The sequence below is a fragment of the Chelonoidis abingdonii genome, chromosome 10, assembly GCF_003597395.2.
Source record: "Chelonoidis abingdonii isolate Lonesome George chromosome 10, CheloAbing_2.0, whole genome shotgun sequence".
Lineage (NCBI taxonomy): Eukaryota > Metazoa > Chordata > Testudines > Testudinidae > Chelonoidis > Chelonoidis abingdonii.
The window spans coordinates 42926675-42947829 of NC_133778.1; the positions used below are offsets into that span (position 1 = coordinate 42926675).

The window sequence follows — 21155 nt, forward strand, 5'->3', positions numbered from 1 at the left end:
ATACTGCTGCACATTTGTGCCTGAAAGATGAAATATTTCAGTGAAACAATATGAATTGGAGGGATATGGATGACTTACTGTTTTTAAAAATCACAATAAGGAATTTTATGTAGTGGAACTAAAATTGGAGAAATATTATTTGAAAAAGTAAAATCAGTACCGAATTACTATTCGTGCACACTTCAAATAACATGACAGTAACAGAAAACAAGATCACTTTTTTGGATCCCTAAGCTTGTTTAGGTTGAGTATAAACACATCTGGCTTAATTCTGCTTTCCAAACCAAAGCATGCATTACAAATATTTTGGGAAACGTTTCGTTTTTGTTACATGCAAGCTATGCAAGGTGGCGTAACATGGAGCCTCAAGTCTGAACTTGGATTGCTCAAAGAAGCATTTGTTTTTGTGAGAAGAGGAGATGGGGACAGAGTAAGAGGGTGGATTGGGGAAAGACCGTAGAAAGGAACAGGCGGGAAAGCTGGACAGCCGTTTGTAGAGAAATCAAAAGGGACCAATGGCAATCTCTTATTAGTACTAATATTACCTACAAAGGTTCCTTAGTGTTACCATTAATATCATGATTCAACATTTCCTTGTTTGCTAGGGGGAAATACGAACCTCTTCTGCGGTACTTTAATGTTTGTAAAGCTATTGGCTGTGAAGTGCTTTGTTCTGGTGCAGATGAGCAGAAAGGCGCATGGTTGTAACAGGTAAATTCTTTATTAGTAGTAATCTGGTCATCAGTACTTGTGCGAGTAGTGAAATCAGCAATAAAAACTTAAAAAAAAAAAAAAGTGTCCTTGCTACACAGTAGATGTGAGTGCTTCGTTAGTGTTCACCCCAAAGGGGGACATTTTTTGCTGTCTACCTGTTGATAATGGGTGTCAGCAGAGAGTACCACTGACTATGACTCAGACTTTGTTTCTGCTTGTAGCTAACTTTGCTTGACACCCAGGGGTGAAAGTAACTCTGAAGGCTTACTGGTATGGGGGCTGGGGCCGGCTCTGGCCCCCGGAAGGGGTGGGGCCTCAGGCAGAAGGAGTGGGGCTGGGTGGTCAGCCTCCCTCAGCAAGCCCTTCCACACTGCCTGACCCATGCCTCCCCGGGGCTCCGGTGGCGATATAAAGGGATCCAGCCGGTGCAGCTTTAACTTTGCTACCCCTTTTGCGCCCCCTCCTCCCCCCAGTCAGCAGTCCTGCTGGTAGGGTCCCTATTGGCAGGGCTGCCAATGGGAGTGCACAGCAATATTAAAGCACCGCGGCGGCAAAGGACCCTCCTTAAAGTGCTGCCATGGCAGCGCATTAACTTCCCTGCCCCTTTTGCCTCCCTTGTCGGTGGCCCTGCTGGTAAGGTCCGTACCGGCAGGGCCGCGGACAGGGAAGTGGCAGTGATGTTAAAATGCTGCCGCGGATGGGCCAGTACCAGCTTCTTACCGATATGCCATACTGGCCCGTACTGGCTCACTTTCACCCCTGTCAATGCAATTTCAGAATTCTCAGGCCTTCCCTGTTAGTGAGGTTTACAGTACTGACTCTAAGTGCTCTGTAGCACAGCAAGTACTTAGAATTCTTAAATTTGAAGGTAGAGCTTAGGACATTAAACATTGGGTCGCTTCAGTTACTTGTGAAAGCTCCCTCATTTGGAAGGCCTCCTCTACTATGAAAGGAGACGTAGGGATGTGTGAATCTCTTGGAAGCTTGAAGTCTTGCAAATTATTTATGGAGACTGATTAAACAGGTTTGTTCATGAAGTTACAACCAGTTAAACTGGGGGGGAGCAGTGTTTTTCCAGGTGCAACGGTGATTATTTTTTTAAAGATCTCTGTTCCTCCTAATGTAAAGATAACCTGCCTGCCTCCCCCAATATGTTCATCTATGCCAGTCTGTCATGTCCGTCTTCAGAAAAATAAAAACCTAACTACCCCCACTTGTCCTGTTCTTAGGGCAGGTCTACACTACAAAACAACGCCCGTGGGTGTGAAAAATCCACACATTTGAGCAACATAGTTATACCCACCTACGTGCATTTTAAGTGTAGACCTGCCCTTATTCTCTTTGATTTGGTTCTAGTTTTCATGGGTATTTTTTCTCCCCCTACAGACCCTACCTACTCTCTTGCTCCACTTTGTTATTACAGTGTCCCCCATGTGGAGTATGAAAATGATAATGTCCATGTTTGAGTTGCTGCTAAAGATCTTCCACCTTCAATCATTTTAATTAAATATAAATGCTGTCTTGCATTGCTCCTGCTGCAAGAGTCATGATCCTTCTCACTCTCACTTTGCTGCCACCCTTTGTTATGGTGCTAAGTGTTCCATCTTTCCTGGGGAATGCATGTGAAACGTGCTTAGCAGAATAGTATATTGCCATGTTGACCTACTCCTGTGACCACTGGAAACTGAACTGGGAGCAGGGTGAAAAAGAGCTATTGAGGGTAAAATATGCTGTCAATTAAGGAGCAAAGGAAGTGAAAAGATTGGAGATGCGAGAGTGCTGCAGAGCCAGAAAGAGGAGCAAGTAGATGGTTGTAAAGGTGATTCAGAGTCAGTATGAAAAATTAGAGATACCTGTTTACCTCCTCTTTCTATTTATTTTTTTGGGGTCCCTTTCTCTCCTGGTTCAGGCCTGTCCATGTCTTGCCTTGTTCCTGCCAGTCCATTCACCCACCATCTTACACTGCAAGAACTCAGAAATACAACTTCTTAGGCAAGTGTACACCCTCAATAGCCCTTTAAATGCTAGTTTTTCTCCTACTTCCCTTAATTAAATCCAGAGTAATATAAATATTTTATAAATATCTTTGTGGCTACTAACTTTTAAATTAAGATTTAACAATGAATATTTGATTTGAGAGGTTGTGTAATCAGGAGCATACATTTTAATCCCCAAACAGGTGTTAGTAGCTTAAATGACTAATATTGTAGGACCAGAAACAAAGGGTGGTGGTGGTTTTTATAATTTATTTTTTAAATAATTTGTAAGCACTTCTGAGTAAAAGAAATATCTTCAACTATCCTTTTTAAAAATTAAGTTCAAAATAAAAAGAATGAAAGCCTCTCCTAACATTGTCATGTTACAGTGTCATTGGTAGTTACCGTGATAAAAGATGTGATCTTTCAGTATGGGTGCACATATCTGACACCTAACAGTATTCTCAGACACTCTCTGACTTAGGTAGAACAGGATAGGCATTGACTCAGTCCATGGGAGATACAGCTTTCTCATCAGCTTACCTGCTCATCTGAAACTCTCTCCTAGAAGAGATTATGGTGATCGTGCATCTCACTGCCTTCAGTGCAAACGCAGAGACTAGTTCTTTGATTTAGGTTGTCCACGAAGGAAAATAACTCCACCACTAAACAAATTTAAGTCCCTCAATACTGGAGGACGAAAGGGATGTAATTTCGTGCATGCTCAATATTTTCCCTAGAGACACACATCTTCATGGAGTAAGATATCTTCTCCCCCCCGCCCCCCAAGTAAAGTACACATGGAGAATTTGTTCCCCAGGCATGTGAACTGCACCCTGAGAGACCACAGAAAACTCTGAGGTCACCCCTCTGGAACTTTCCTGTCTGTTCTTCCCTCAAGAAAGACAGGGTTTGACAAGCAGGATATGGCCACCAACAACAGAGGCACCAGCCTTCTTTGCCCCTAGAGTCTGCTGTCAGACACTGGGGAGCCCCAAATAGGGTCCTGGAGCACTTAGGGAAAGATGAATAACTTTAATGCTGAGTGCGTGAGCATTAACTCATCAGATTCCTTAGGGTTGAGGATGTAGAGAGCTGCCTGTGTGGCCAGCTCTGCACAGTGCATGATTTCCCCACAGAAAGTCTTCAATGAAGGTGGGGTAAGGAGAGAGTGATACAGTAGAGACAGCTCTCACTGAATCGCCATATCCCACGCTCACAGAAGAGGGTGATATATGGCCCCACGTGATGCTGGTACATGCCATAAACCACCTACCTCAAGATGAAAACCATACTTTGTGCTGTGTGCTGGGAGGTGCTTGGTTCTAATATAATATTTTTCATTTATGCCCAGAGGTAGTGCTTGCTTTCCATCTTAGTTCTGGTTTATTACTAATAAAGCGCATGGACCTCTGTGCTCCCTGCTCCTGCCTGCACAGAAATGTGGAAGTGTTGACTGGATCTCTGCTTTAAAAAATGGACAGAGGGGAGAGGACAAGCTATGAGGCATTTAAAAGGAAAAGAGAGAGAGATGTTTTTCCATATGGCCATATTTGTGATTTGCAGCTAATCATTCTGAGCTATGCCACAGTGACCAAGGGGACTAATTTAGTACTCTAAGGGGAGGAGAAAATACTAAGTAATTTAAATACCCTAGCACAGGGGTCAGCAATCTTTCAGATGTAGTGTGCCAAGTCTTCATTTATTCACTCTCATTTAAGGTTTTGCGTGCCAGTAATGAATTTTAATGTTTTTATAAAGTCTCTTTCTATAAGTCTAAATATATAACTAAATTATTGTTGTATGCAAAGTAAATAAGCTTTTTAAAATGTTTAAGAAGCTTCATTCAAAATTAAATTTTAAATGCAGAGCCCCCCCCAGACCGGTGGCCAGGATCCGGGCAGTGTGAGTGCTACTGAAAATTAGCTCGCGTGCCGCAGGTTGTCTACCCCTGTCCTAGCATAATTCCTAGAAGATGGAAACTAAGATCTCCATCCCTCTCTCCTTTCCTTTCCCTCCCTTTCCATTCCTTTTCTTTTTTCTTTTTTGTTATCCTAGCACTATACTTTAGTCAGAGATGTGTATATGTTTTACTCCTAAAGGGCAAATGAGTGCCCCTTACTGATGGGAGTCCATGTATTTATGCCCTTATTTGTGGTGGTGGTGGTATGTATCATTAGCAATGGACTAACTCAAAAGACAAAACTTTGCCCTCAGAGCATGTCTCCCGTTAGCATCAGAGTGTGTTGTGTGAGGGCCTGGAGACTGTTTTAAGCAGTGGTTGACTTGAAATGGAATTGGACAATGATGGTGTTTGACTGATTCCAGTGAGAAGAACATAAACTTGTATTGGCAGGTATTAAAAACTTGCGTGTCTTTATCTTTCCTGAATATCTTACTATACTGCTCACGTTTGTATAATAACCTTTTTTAAACTAATGGCAAAGTTCAAAAGTAATGGAACATACTGGGAGATGTGTATCTTTCTGTAAAATATTTAACATAACATATAATGGGTATATTATCCCATCAGATTCCAATGATGAGCTCTTTCATGATTTTGAGTAAAGAGAAATCTTTCAAATTGACCAAATTGGTACAGAATTGATAATTTCTAAATGACTAAGACTCTGCAGTTCTTGGCCAGATTTATCACACATTCAAGCTGTCCTGACTATAATCAGCTATGTAAATTCCCACCTAAAATATGTAGAGAACAGCTAGTCCCTAGGATTGTGTATCTTGCATATAAATATTTTAATGAAGAGAGGCAGAATAAAGACCATTTTACAATTAAACAGACCAAGGAAAGCATTATTGCAGGAATGACCTTGGCAGAGTAGTCTCCTGATGGTCATTCTACAAAGTTGAAAAGTCATAAATATTGAAATATTCAAATTCCTTTTCGTGTCCCATTGGTCACAACTAACTTCAGAAAATCACCTCACACAGGGTTTGGCCTATTAGCTATCAATTACCATAGCATGCATTTTAAATCTTAATTAAATTTGCATAGTTGTATAATCTTTCTGAGAGCAGCTAGGATGTCTGCCACTTCCTGAATAAATTAGTGTATCAAAGAGGTTGTGGTCCCTTTTTATAATCCTAGTTTTTATGTACACACTTCGTCAAGCCAGACTTATCTTTTGAAATTTGGCACACATGCACAAATATCATTCTGCCAAGACTCTTCATTGCTATGCCAATTAGGTGGTGCTGCATCATGGGATCTGTTTGAACATGCCAGCAATGAGACGGTGAATGTGCCATTTACCTTAAGTGTCATTCACCTCTTTCTGAACTGCAAATTACCTTCAGTGAGCTACCAGCATTAATAGATCACAGGGATGCTACAAACACCCTGCCTTATGACAATGAACTGTACACCAAATCTTCTATTAGATGTAGGCTTCTATTCTCAACTTAACGAAGGCTTCTCGTTACATTGCTGGGGCGTTAGTGTAACTGAGATTGTGCCCACAATTGTCAAAGTAGAACTAGTTCCATAACAAGGTGAATACCCTCACATAGGAAGAGGAAGCATTCATTGGAGTGATGATGCTGTGGCAAGACCCTGATGCAAAAGCCATGAATACAAAAATTGAGTAGGCGAGTAATGTAATGATCTCTGTGCAACAGGCTTTTCAGAGATTAACCCCCAGGTGGGTACTTAATCATGAATGATTTTTTTTTCCTCTTTAATTTCTTGTCTGTCTTACTGGGCATCAGCACTTTCTTTTCAGTACTATTTATTGATGTATAATGTCTTTCCGACTGAGAATCCTAACACACTTTCTATAGATTCTAAATCAAAAGGTTAAAGACATATTTATAGAAAATCTTCTCTTTCTAAAATGAACTGAGTAATGGTGGAGAATGCTTCACTGTCAAGCCTGCAAAGTGAAATTCACCACCACTGAAGAAGTGTGGCAGAGGTGGCTTTCAGCATAATTTATCCTTTGTAGTAACCATCCATGAGCCATACTGTTCTGGAGAGATCGCTGTTGTGTCTGAGACATAGGATAGCCCAGATATAGTCATGGACCAAGGGCATGTTTTGAATGGACTTTTGAACAATGAGGGATGAAACAGGAGCATTTTATTACTTGGAGGAAGCTGTGGCCTAATTTCCTTCCACACTCTGCTTTCCTATGAGAATTGGTATTTTTTGCTGGGCCTCAGAGGTCACGAGATATTGGACTTTTAAAACTGCAACATTATGACTTAGTCTCATAGCTTTTGCTATAGTTTTTTAATCTTCTGCAAACTTAGTTTCTCTCCTTCCAAGAGATAGACAGTATAAATATTGTGGTAAAATAACATATTAAATATAGTGCAAGGTTTAGAACAAGTAATGTGATGACCTTAAGAAAGGATAAATTTACAGCAAGATCTATACAAGCATGGAACAGTTCATCAGAAAGATGGAAATTTTGTTGCTAGGGACTCTTAAAACTGGATGGGGCAAAACATTAGGAATTATACTGTGCTGTAGGGAATAGTCCTGCAAACTGGCAGCAGTTCTGTTTGTCAAACACATAGATGAACATCATTTATTGAGGAAGAGTCAACATGGTTTTTGTAAAGGGAAATCATGCCTCACCAATCTACTACAATTCTTTGAGGGAGTCAACAAGCATGTGGACAAGGGGTTCCAGTGGATATGGTGTACTAAGGTTTCAGAAAGCCTTTGACAAGGTCCATCACCATTACTTAAGCAAAGTAAGCTGTCACTGAATAAGAGGGAAGGTCCTTTCATGGATTGGTAACTGGTGAAAAGATAGGAAACAAAAGGTAGGAATAAATGGTCAGTTTTCAGAATGGAGAAAGATGAATAGTGATGTTTCCCATAGGGTCTGTACTGGGACCAGTCCTAGTCAACATATTCATAAATGATCTGGAAAAAAGGGTAAACAGTGAGGTGTCAAAATTTGCAGATGATACAAAATTGCTCAAGATAGTGAAGTCCCAGGCAGACTGCGAAGAGCTACGAAAGGATCTCTCAGAACTGGGTGACTAGGCAATAAAATGGCAGGCGAAATTCAGTGCTGATAAATGCAAAGTAATGCACACTGGAAAACATAATCCCAACAACATATAAAATGCTGGAGTTTAAATTGGCTGTTACCACTCAAGAAAGAGATGTTTGCGGTCACTGTGGATAGTTCTCTGAAAACATACACTCAATGTGCAGCGGCAGTCAAAAAAGCAAACGGAATGTTGGGAATCATTAAGTAAGGGATAGAGAATAAGACAGAAAATATGCTGCATGCAGATGTGGTCATCTCATCTAGAAAAAAAAGATATATTAAATTGGAAAACGGTTCAGAAAAGGGCAACAAAAATGATCAGGTGTATGCAGCAGCTGCCATATGAGGAGAGATTAATAAGACTGGGACGTTTCAGCTTGGAAAAGACAGCTAAGGGGGGATATGATAGAGCGATATACAGTCATGACTGGTGTGGAGAAAGTAAATAAGTGTTGTTTACTCTTTCTCATAGCACAAGAACCAGTGGTCACCGAATGAAATTAATAGGCAGTAGGTTTAAAACAAACAGAACTATTTTTTCCCATAATGCATAGTCAGTCTGTGGAACTCTTTGCCAGAGGATGTTGTGAAGGCCAAGACTATAACAGGATTCAAAAGAGAACTAGATAAATTAATGGAGGATAGGTCCATCAATGGCTATTAGCCAGATGGGCAGGGATGGTGTTCCTACCTCTGTTTGCCAGAAGCTGGGAATGGGCGACAGGGGATGGATCCCTTGATGATTACCTGTTCTGTTCATGCCCTCTGGGGCACTGGCATTGTTCACTGTCAGAAGACAGGATACTAGGATAGATGGACCTTGGGTCAGACTCAGTTTGGCCGTTATGTTTATCTAAATAGATGTGATATAAGCACGGTTCAAATGCAGATATCTCTGATCTCCTTCAACATGCCCAAAGAATTCTTGCTTTCTCTGTGGCAGTGGTGCCTCTGGTTGATCACATGGTATAATACTTTTAAAAATCAGGCCCACAAAATAACCTTCCAATGGTTTCTGCACTTGATTGACAGAAGTGCCTGTGAAATGTTGGTGCAGAATGATAGACAGTAGTTGCATCAGTGTAGAAAATTTGCACAAACAGCCTTACATATAAAGCTTTGTTGTTTTTCTGAGCTCATGTTTCTTACCTACACCCACCACTGTTGCAATACTACGAAATTCTGCTCTGTTTGTTTGTTTTTACTTTATAACTGTGCTGGCCAGTTTGTAAGGGCAGGCTCTAAGGAACAGAGCACTCCATGCCTTTCATGGAGATTTTGAGTGAATGTATCTGAGGGTATGTTAGCACTGCAAAAAATAAAGAAACTTGCAGCAGGACCTCTCAGAGCCTGGGTTGACTGACTCTTGCTTGTGCTTTGGGGATAAAAATAGCCATGTGGATGTCTGGGCTTGGACTCTGAAACCCAACAAAGGTTGTGTGTTTCAGGTCTGGGCTCCAGCCTGAGCCCAACATCTGTGCTGTTATTTTGAGCCCCAAGTGCTAGCCTTGTGAGCCTCGATCAGTTGACCCAGGCTTTGAGACTCATTGCTGCTACTTTTTTTTGCAGTGTAGACATATCCTAAGTGTCTCAAGGCAGAGAGACCTTAAAGGTCATTCTTTTCAGCCTCCAGGACAGGTCTGGGCTCTTTATAGAATGGGCTACAGTGAGTGGCAAAGAGGAGCTATTAAATGATGGACGTGTTACTCCTGCTCTCTGGGATCTTGAATATTTTGAATAATGTAGTGGTGGATGCAGTGGAGAAGGGCATCAATAGGAGTGTGTTTGAAAGCCATTTTCTGTCTCCTGTTAGGCTGTGCAGGAGCAACACAGCTGGTTGATAGCATGCAGTGTTTCCATAATGATCTAAGAACAGATAGTCCTTCTGTAGATTGGTGCAGGTCACAGAACAGTGTTGGCTGTCCTCCAGTTAAAAGGGTATAGGGAACAGTGCTTAGTGTTCCAGGCAGATCTGGCAGGAGTTGTTAATTGGGCCTTCCTATATATCAGCCCCTTCCCAAGAATACAGGGGCATTAACTGGAGTTGAGATATAAATTTCCTATATATCAAAACAATATTACTCTGTCTCTGAAATGTTTAATGATCATCACCATCTGTTTCACTTGCACAAAAATCTTGTTGAAAATAGTTGCTGTCTCCTGTTTAATTCATTGAGTTTGGGGCCATAGTGCCTAGTCAACCTGTAGTTTGTGGTTGGAGATCAAGGTTAAGTACTGTACCTGCATATTAACAAGGGCTGAATAATTTTGTGACCAATTATATTTATATCTGTTCACTTTATATCAAAGAATGTTTTGTGCTTTTGTACATAAGCGCACTGCTGCGGGAGCCAGGAAGGAGTCCCCTATCCCCTGTACAGGGTTACATAACTGTTTCGGTGTACTTCAGGGAACTTCCTCCATCCCTGAAACTATAGGTATGAATCACAGCCACAGATGGAATACCAGACCTACTGAACCACTGTGATGTTTTGGGGTTCAACCCAGACCAGTAAGGAGTTGTTATCACCTGCCCTGCAACTTTGTGTGCCTTTAAATGGTGTGCTTCTGTGGCTCACGGCCTGAACACCAACAGCCCACATATAAGCAGAAGGATATCCGGAGTTGCCAGGCAGGTGGTGACACAACCACTTACTGGTCTGTGTTGAACCCCAAGCATCACATTGGCTTAAACAGGATTTACATGCACCTTGCTCTTTAACTGAGGTTTACACATTAAGCACTGGTAAAATAGCTTGTGATTCTCAAGTGAGAAGTCTGGGACCAATTAAAGGATATAGTTTTATTATTTTCCATTTATTTTGGGAAGGAAATAGAGCAAAGGGAAGTGTAAAGATGAGTAAGCAGCAGAAAAGGCAGAAGGAGCAAAGAAACTTGCTGAGCTCATCAAGAAGCAATCAGAAGAGCTGTGTGTACAGTGGTCTGTCAACAGCCACTCAGAGGAAATCTGAGTGTGGTGGTCATGCTATGGGGCACTTGCTCCAAATGGGGGTCAGAGGGGATCCATTTTTCTCCTGCAGGGTATGCAGGTGACCAAGCAGATGGATTCCCTAGATGCCTCAGAAATGGAGAAAGGTCCAGAGCTGTGGAGGCTGGTGTGGAAAAGGCTGCTAGGGGAAGCGAGATGGGTAGACCTGGAGACCAAGTGTCAGAGTGGCAATAGCACTGGAGCAATCTGACCAGGACAGGTGTAGCCAGCTCTAACAGAACAGGGTCAAGTCATACCCGTGGGACCCAGGAGGAAGGATATAATGGTGCATCTGATCGGATACTAGCAGACGAACAGATGTGGGTGTGATAGATCCCATTGCTCTGCCTGTAGCATGAGTCATTATGGACACTAAAGGTTCTTCTGGGTTCTGACTGTGGAAATGTGGGGAAATGTCTTTTCTTGGTGTGTTTTCTGTAATAATGTAACAAGTTTGAGCCCGGGGCTCAGGTACAAGATTGCAATAGCCAGACTCAGTGGTCAAGGAGGTAAACCCTCACTGGGGAAACTGAGTCAGTGTTGAGTGGGGCTGTGGCCAGAGTTTGCTAGGAGCAGTGGGACTCTAGCACAACTAGCAAAGCAGAGGGGGAAAAGTAGGGAAACTGAGCCACAGCTGGAAGGTACTGTGGTCCAAAAAATTGTGTATGGAGAGAATCTGGTACAGCTACGGATAGCTATGGGCCAGAACTCCACTAGGAGCAGGGCAGATGCAGGGTGATAAATAGGGTGACTAGCTGTCCCAATTTTATAGGGACAGTCCTGATATTTGAGGCTTTGTCATAAGTAGGCGCCTATTTACCCCCCACCCCATCCTGATTTTTCACACTTGTTGTCTGGTTACCCTAGTGGTAACACCTCTAGGGTTCTAGCACATCGGTTAGGCCAATATGTCAATGTCAGGGGGGAAGGCATGACAGAGGCCCATTTATGGTTAATTACTGTGTCAGTAACACTTGTCAGGCCTGACATGCTACACCTAACACACTGTTGATATAGTCTGTATCTAAAAGGTGTCATGTAAGGTATCCTATACAAACTGCTGTCATGCTAGTCCTGAAAATTTGTGTGATGTATGTATGGGGTGTATACAAAGTTTTACTAGATTAGAATTCCTCACATAGAGTTAATGCATAAATTTCACAATGCTATTAATCACCAGTGTGTCCCAGGCTTTCATAAAAGACCTTAATCAATATACTTTTATAGTACAGTATTACTTACATGATCAGTTGGTTCAATTGCTTATCATTTGATGTTTAGCCTCTGGATTATAAGACAGTGGGTCTATCTCCCTCATTTGCTAGTTGGATGGCTTTATTTACTTCGCATGTATGTGTCCCCTCATTTTGTCTGTCTGACAACCATGCTGGTCAGACAAGCAAATACATAGTCCATTGTCAAAGGCAGACTGCTGATGCGTTCCTTGCCAAACCCATTTAAAGAATAGAATTCTTGCACATATCCATAAGTCTGTGTACGCACCCCATATATACATCTCACAATAATTTTTGAGAGTTAGCTGTTTGTGTTTAATGTAGTGAGTATGTCAGGCCTGACGAGTTACTGACACAGAGTAGTGAACCACTAATGGACCTCTGTGTCATGATCACAGACCAGCCTGTATGGCAAATCTTATGTTCTTATATAGAATATCTATCCTGAGAAAGCAGAAATAAGTGCCTGATGTTGTTGTAGTTTATGATGGGCACAGTGAGTGCCAGCTCTCTTAATTTAATGATAGTTCCTTTAACTTGCTTGCTGAGCACCTAAACCCTCTTCAAAAGAAAACAGAAACAGAGATATGCCAAAACCACCCTTCTGTGATTGGCAGACAGTACAAGACGCATGGCATTTTTTTCAGTATCAGAATGACTCTGTTCATAATGTGATCTTGATCATGTCACATCACATTTAAATTACACAGAAGGCAATGTATTTTTACTTTCTGTATGTATACTCTAGTTTACCATATTTCCATATGTATCTTAACAATGGAAATCTAAATGAAAGACTGTAAATGTGTCAAGATTTTTTTTTTGACTGGTTTGGATAGCTATTAGTAGTAAGTGCACAAAGAACTTATTGAGGAAATGCTCCATCCCCTTTTTTTAGAATAAGTGTTCAATAATCAGACCCCCTGTTAATAGAGATCTACATACTGCAGTTCTATCTAGCCTTAGAAGACTGCCTAGTGAAAATTGTGACTATCTCTTGTGCTGATATTCTACCTTTCACCAGGTCTCTGTAGTTTATGTGCAGCTTTCATTTAATGATATTGGAATTCTTGCTGCATAATTTAGGTGGATTTGGGTTACCTCATTCGGTGGGGTTAGCTTCTGACAAGTTCCAAAGATGATAGTATTGCTTTTTGCATGCAGTCCTCGTTTATCTTTGTATGCAATCTCATTTGCCCGAATGCTTTATGTGGATCTCTGCATATTGGGCATATTAATCCTCTGAGTTTATTAAATTGTTTTTATAAAAATTGTTTGCTATCACCTCTTTAATTTTTAAATCCCTTTCCAACCCTGGTGTGTGGTGTTAGAATAAGTACTTTACCTTTGGCTACCAAAAGCATGCACAGGAGGGCCAATCCCTGCGGAAACTTCTTGTAATTGTTCCTTTGGATAATCTGACTTTTAATATTTTTGTCATAGTCATGATTTTTTTCACTGCCTAATTTGTCCAAGCATTCTCAGTTCCAGCTGACATTCATATTGTCTTCCTTCCTTCCGCAGCTGTGGTGATGTTGGCAGCAGCTTGTTAATCTTTTTTCCTCTCCCACAAACTGCTTTCGGTTGCAGATTACAATGTGCTGAGCTGCTTTTGTGTTGGGTACAGTTTAAATGCCAGCCATTCAAATTCATTTTTATTCCCTACACACTCTTCTGATTCATGTGAAACATGTTTTCTAATACATGTTAATTTGTCTTTTTAAGACTGAAGGGTCTCATTGTTTTCTTTATTAGCTAAAGTTACAAATCAGTTTGCCTCCTGTACTGCAAAAGACTTTTATTCTTTGAAGACAATAAAACTCAAATTGGAATCTCCTCTTCTTCTTTTTGCTGTTTTCCATCCTTCCTTTTTCCCTCAGTTTAAGTAATGTTGCTCTGAGATATACTCACCTTGCATAAGGGCAACTGTTAATACAGCATGTTATGACTAAACCCAATACAGACCTATAGATTATTAGGTTTTTATACACATTTAAGAATTTTCCATGATCTTTTGAAGAGGACTTGAGAGATGTGAGTTCAGTTCTCTGCTCCCCCATCGATTTCATATCTGACCTTGGGAAAGTCACTTATTCTGTCCGTGCCTCCACTCCCCATCTGTACAATGGAGAGAACACTACTTTTTTATCTTACGGAGGTGTGATGACGAGCAATACATTGTGAGCTGCTGGGATGCTACAATAATGGGGGGCAAACAGGAGATTATAGCATTCTCTTTTTTTTATAGCACATTCTGATGATAGACTTCTAAATTAAAAGTTCTATAGTGTGATCTCAAACCACACACTTCTCTGCCCATTTAGGGTACATCTGCACAGAACACTAAGCCCGGGTCGTTGTGACCTGCATCTGCAAACTCAGTGTTTCCAAAGTCATGCTTGAGCAGCCACGCTGAATTGGAAACCTGGGCTTCACAACTATGCTGACATGTCCAGGCTGCTGTACACAGACCTGTCTCTCAACTTCAGCTTCCGTGGGCATATACTATTGTATCTCTGGGTCCCTACCATCTTCCTCAACTGCGGCTGCTTTAGGGTGTGTTTCATAGTGAGTTATGGGAGAACTTCTGTCCATCCAGCTGACGTTGACCAGAAGCGTTTGGGTGGTTTTATCATGCCAACACATCCAGCTGATCCGTTTTGTGTCCACATGCTCCTACTAATCAGAACTATCAAAACATTCTTAAACCCAATGGTAGAACTTCTACATTTCATTTCTTTCAGTCCTGTTTTGGGAAACAGGAGGCACATCTGTGAGACACTGGTGGACATATCAGGGGCAGTTTTTGAATTGGCAAAGACACTTCTTGGAGAGGATTGCTGAGATGCCAGCTGTGACCCAGCTGATTCTGCTCATGCCTGTTGTCTTAGCTACATGTTCTCCCTGTGCAGACCAGCACTTCTGGAGTGGGGCCATAAGCACACACTGGTGGGATTGCGTCATTATGCAGACACCTGGCATGACCAGCTGTGGGTCTAAAATTTTTCCACAAAGTAGTAGTTGTTTCTGGAAGCTTTATCTCTTGCCCCCACCCTCCAGCATCAAGGCATGCACCTAAGGGTGTCTGTGCTAGTCCAGAAGCAGGTCACTATAGCCACCTTGAAGCTGGGTACCTCAGACTGCTACAGATCCATGGCTAATCAATTTGGCATTGGCAAATCAACTGTGGGATTGATTGTGGCAGAGGTTTGTGAGATGATCAGAACTGTGATGCACCAGAGATGGTGGTCATAGCAAAAGTTCCTGAAATTATTGCTGGATCTGAGAGAATGGGCTTTCCAAAGTGCGCCGGGGCCATTCATGGGACTTGTGCCTATAGTTTGCCCTCTACAAAGAGCACATTCATGGCCGCAAACATAGGATGCACTGGCAGGGTGCATGATGCCAGGATTTTCCAGAGCTTGAAACTTTAGCTTCATGGAGAAGCCGGGACATTATTCCCACCCAATGATACTGTCCCCACTGTCGTCCTAGAGGATGCCGCTTACCCCTTGTTGCCATGGCTATGAAACCATATAGTGGTTTCAGAGAACCTGGCCAAAGAAGGTTCAGCTACACACTCAGTAGCTGTAGGATGGTGGTGGAATGTGCATTTAGCAGATTGAAATCCTGTTGTCACAACCTTCTAAATAATTTAAATGGCAGTGTCATCAATGCAGTCCACATTATTGTGGCTTCTTGTATTCTGTATCATGTCTGCGAAAACAACATGGGTGGGGAGGGGAAACGTTTTTACCAGGAGTGGATTCAAAACACTACTGGATTTCTGAAGAGATATGCAAAGCACAGCCAGACTGTGCACTTGTCATGACTGGGGCTGGATACACATGTGCAACAGAAATCTGGGATGATTTGTGCTCCCATATAATGAGTTTGCATGGTCCCATGCATGAAGAGCAATGAAATGGTATTTGAGGCTTTGCTGTGTAGGGTATGGGGCAGCTTTGGGAAGATATTTGTCAATGTGTTATATTAGAGATTGTGAATCTTGTAAACATTTTTCATAAAATGCATAACATCAACACTTTTCATCAGTACTGGCCATGGACTACAACTCACAGTTATGGATTATTATGATGACAGTTTGTGTGTTGTGAGCGTTACTGAGAATGGATGTGTAATGACATTCATTAAAGTCTGTGCCACCTCTAACATTACAATAGCAAATTTTATTATGTGTAGCCTTGAAAGGGCCAGCTATTCCTGGGTGTCCATTGTCTGTCTCTTCTCGGGCTTTCTGGTCACTTTGTATGTGTGAACTGCAACTGTATTTAGTGTATGAATGCACAGGGAACATTTATCTGTTCCATTTGCTATTGTTCATTGCCCTTGACATGATCCAGCCACCCCCTGAGTTGTCCAAACGATGCATAGCCTGCAGGGCACGATAGAGTGGAGGGGACTCGCTGTGAGGCAGGAGCTGAAGGTGGCACTGGAGCAAATAGCTACTCAAACAGTTCCTGCTGCGCTGTCTTCCTCCCTCAACCAGCAGTCATGCTCCAGGAATTAGTCCATCAATTTCTCCTTGCACTTCGTAGCCTCTTTCTCTTCCCACATCTTTCATCTGTATCCTTTTGATATGCCATTTGTTCCGTCCGGAATTCTGTGTACTGATTTGTTTTATGTAGCCGCTCTCCCATGAGCTCATCTGATTCTTTCTCCTTGCTTGCAGTAGGTAGGCCCACACTTCCAGGCTCCTGATGCCGTGTGTTTGCCCTGTGTGGAGGCGGAAGGCCTTGAAAGGAAGAGGGTGGGTGGGGGGAAGATAGCACGTTGTCTGATCGTGGTTTTTTTAAAAATGTACGTTTCCCACTGCATGAAAGGGGCTGCTTTAATTAAAGGTCAAAAATGATACTTTATCAATGGGCTGTATTTTATTCACACACCACGCTGGAAACTTCAGTCTTCTAGAATAGGTAGGAGGAAAAATAGCACAATAAAGATAATGGATTTCAAGAAGGCAGACTTTAGCAAATTCATGGAGTTAGTAGGTAAGCCCCCATGGGAAGCAAGTCTAAGGGGAAACAGTTCAAGAGAGTTGGTAGTTTTTCAGAGAGACATTAGTAAGGGCGTAATAGCAAACTATCCCACTGCAGAGGAAAGATAGGAAGTATGACAAGAGACCACCCTGGCTTAACCTAGGCAATCTTCAATTATCTGAAACTCAAAGTTTGAGTGGAAACTAGGTCAAAGGACAAATATATACACAAACACATGTATGTAGGGACAAAATTAGAAAGGCCAAGGCACAAAATGAGATTAAACTTGCCAGAGACATAAAAAGTAACAAAAAAAAATTCTACAAATACATTGGAAGCAAGAGGAAGACCAAGGACAGGGTATGCCCGTTACTCAATGAGGGAGAAGAAACAATAACTGAAAATGTGGAAATGGCAGAAATGCCAAATGACTTTTTTGGTTCCATTTTCACTAAAAAGGTTGGTAGTGATTGGACATCTAACATAGTGAATGTCAGTGAAAGTGAGGTAGGATCAGAGGCTAAAATAGAGAAAGAACAAGTGAAAACTTACTTAGACAAGTTTGATGTATTCAAATCACCAAGGCCTGATGAAATATACCCTAGAATACTCAAGGAGCAAATAATTAAGCAATCAATTTGCCAACACTTAAAAGATAAGGTGTAAACTAACAGTCTGCATGGATTTGTCAAGAACAAATTGTGTCAAATCAACCTGCTAGCTTTCATTGATAGGGCAACAAGCTTTGTGGGTGGGGGGAAGCAGTAGTTGTGGTGTATCTTGATTTTTAGTAAGGCTTTTGATTCTGTTTCTCGTGACCTTAAACAAGCTAGGGAAATACCTTATAGTAGCTCCATCTAGGTATGTGCATAACTGATTGGAAAACTGTTCCCTGAAAGTAGTTATCAGTGGCTCACAGTCAAGCTGGAAGGGCGTATTGAATGGGGTCCCACAGAGATCTGTTCTGGGTCTGGTTCTGTTCAATATCTTTATCAATGATTTAGATTTCAATTTTGTTCTGCTGTTCTGACTTGTAAATGTTAATTTTCCATAATTTGCAAGTGGTTAAATGCTAGTTTGAATGTACACATCAGCCTCAATATACTTGTTTAAATGTATTTTATGCATATGTATACAAATGAGTAACGTGAATGAGCTAATTCAGGAATACTAGAAAACTGAAGAAGGTGTGGGGGCTGCACGATGTTAAGGCTGTGTTTCAAGACAGATAATGTTCCTACTGCAACGAGCATTTCAAGTTAGCATAGTTCTGACCCGTTTGTGATATTGCCAGTTGTAAGGTTGTGTGAAAGATGGAAACAAGAGTGCTGCTCTTCCCCACCTCCCTACCCCTGCCACTGCTTTTCCATTAACCTCCTTCTCCCCACTCTAGCCTACTTAGACAAGTTCACTGGTACCTGTTGACAGTATGCAGATTAAGATAACTGTGCTTTAAACTAAAACTGAGCTTGCATTGAGTCAATCCTATCTCATAGAACTGGAAGGGACCTTGAAAGGTCATTGAGTCCAGTCTCCTGCCTTCACTAGCAGAACCAAGTACTGTCCCTGGGGTTGGGGTGGGGGTGTGTGTGTGTGGTGTGTTGTTCTTTTTTGCACACCCCCAAATCCCTAAATGGCCCCCTCAAGGATTGAAATCTCAACCCTAGGTTTAGCAGGCCAATGTTCACCCTGGCAAACGCAAGTTGTTCAAAATCCAGTTGCGGAAAACATAAATGTCATGCTCTCATGGCATATAAAAAATGTTTTGTGCAGAATTTCTGCACCGTTGCAGTCCTTGAAGGTGACTTATTGTTCAGTGGCTTGGGGTTTTTGGTGCAGCTGAGGTTCCTATTTTCCTTCACATAAATGTGTGTTCTGTGGTCTTTCACATCCAGCTGATCCCTACTAGCTTAGATTTGCACTTATTCTGCCTTCTGGCAACTTTCAGAAAAAATTACTCAGTTGAACACCATATTTTGATGATGACAATATTTTTCCTTGAGGCATTTGTTTGTTGCTTCTTCAAAGGCAATTGGTTTAAAAACTTAAAGCCCACTCATTCTTCATCAATAAGGCTTTCTCTTTTAGCTCTTTGCCAGCACCATTAACTCCATTAAAATAACTATATTAGAAGAGGTCTTCCGAATGACTGAAAATATAGGTGTAAGTGTCTGCACTAAGCACAAAAGGTGTAGTGCATGAGCGTGTCAGACTCTAAAAGTTTATAGACGTTGAAAATGCAAAAAAAAGTATATTTTGGCTTGTGACTGGTGTAATTTCAGAGTTTTCAGTGCAGCTGTTAAAGAATAATAATTGTGGTGTTTTGTGTGTCTAATTCAACATCTATATTTAAAATAGGTTGCAGAGCAGCTTTTTGCATTGTATTAATAGTATTGCGTAGTTCTTTAGAAGCTGGTGTTTTAAACCTCTTTGGTTTGGTTTCTCATTTTCAGGCCAAATAGGTACAATATGTGGTGTGACGTTAGAGTGCAATAGTCACACTCCAATATTTTTAAAATCCCCTGCAGTCTACCTTGTGCTATGTAGCTCCCGAGCTAGCAGTAAGCAGCTACTGGAGAGTAGCCACCATTCTGCAAGTTTAACTCTCCATGTAGATTTTAATCTATTTAAAAAGCAAAAGCAAAAGCAAAGCCAAAAATTCTCTATCCTGTCTGAGTGGGAATTTGCGCTCTCTCTTTTTTTTTTTTTTCCTTCCAGTGTTCCAGAATAGCACCTCTCATGGTAGTGACTTCTTTGTCTTCCCTTCACAGCCTGTAGTGACCATTATCTTGGTAGGATTAAATAAACAAATGAACTTCTGAGCAGGGCACATCTAGTTTTGGACTTTGGTTTCTTCTGAGAAATGGTCCAAATAAAACCAAACCTGGATCAAACTGTCATCTTTTTGTAAGAGCCTGGAAAATGTTGTGTAGACCTCTGAGCTGCTCTACCCTTTTCAACTTTTTGAGGCTAAATATCTACACCTGATGAAGGAAGTAATAACTACAAAGGATTATTACTATTTTTAAAGAAAACTTTTAAAAGTAGCTTATCTGGCATTTCTCATTGTATAGAAATCTGCTTTCTATGCATCATTCTATCATGACTCTACGGGTCTCAACCCTGGGTCCACAGGGTTCCCCGTTGACTGACATTGTCCTGCCCTTACTCAGCAGCTTGCTACCAACTGACCAAGTAGAGAGACCATGAAACCTGAAGCTGCATCTTGAAGGCTTCCATTGGGCCCTGATTGGAGGAATGCCAGGACCTATTTAAATAGGGCTTCCTATTTAAACCCAAAGAAGGAGTGAGACAAGAAGTTGTCCACATAACTGGGTGAATTCCTGTCTGGCAGCTACATCAGACTCTTTTCGCCTGGCTCCTGAACCTGCGTTCCTGACTTGTCCCTGGTTCCCACTTTCCTGCCTTGCTCCTGTTTCCCACTTTCCTGATCTTTTCCTGCCTTGTTCCAGTTTCCTGTCCTTGGCCTCTGACTCTGGCTCTGGCTCTGACCCTTGGCTCGACTCTGACTCTGAGCACCCAATCCACAGACATGACAAGTTTTCCCCATTACATATTAATGGCTAGTACCATACAGCTATTCATAGTCCCCTTTTTTCCTGTTACAATGTGTTGATTTTTTTTTCAAATGAGAATTTTTCCATTTTATACTTTTAGTACAATGGGCCATATTTTTAAAAAGGCGTCCTCTTGAGTTTAACTGCAAAGACATTTAAAGTTCTGCATTGTGGACTACTTCTTGTTTCTTGGTTTGATCATTTTGAAATAATTAAGGAAACTGATTATAATCAAACACGAGCGTGGCTGCTGATTATCATGCTGTGCTTCTAGCAATCTCATGAACCTCATAAATGCTTTCCAAGGTGTGTTAAGAGTAGTCTGATTCTGTTTTGTTTTGCTCAACTAGGTTGAGCAGAATCCTGGGAAAACAGGCATGATGTCAGGTTCTGAGAGAGAGCAAGATGGCAACAGAAGGGTATTTGATTTTTTTAATTTAGGAGTTAGCTTCTGGATGCTCCTGGTGTGTGCTTCATTAGGCTGCCTAATTACATACATGTCTGCAACGTGCTATGTGCATGCCTCCTGTTTTCGTAATCATGCCTGAATGCATTTTACTGAGTTATTTATAAAGATCCAAACTTACTTTAAAGGTCAGACGTATTTGATAGGTTTTCACCACATTTTTGTGC

At 41.5% G+C, this 21155-nt stretch overlaps 1 protein-coding gene across 1 annotated transcript in view; it reads left to right on the top strand.

Annotated features, from left to right (window-relative positions):
- The window catches only part of STK39 (serine/threonine kinase 39), a 177299-nt gene that overhangs the window by 90710 nt on the left and 65434 nt on the right, over positions 1-21155 (top strand).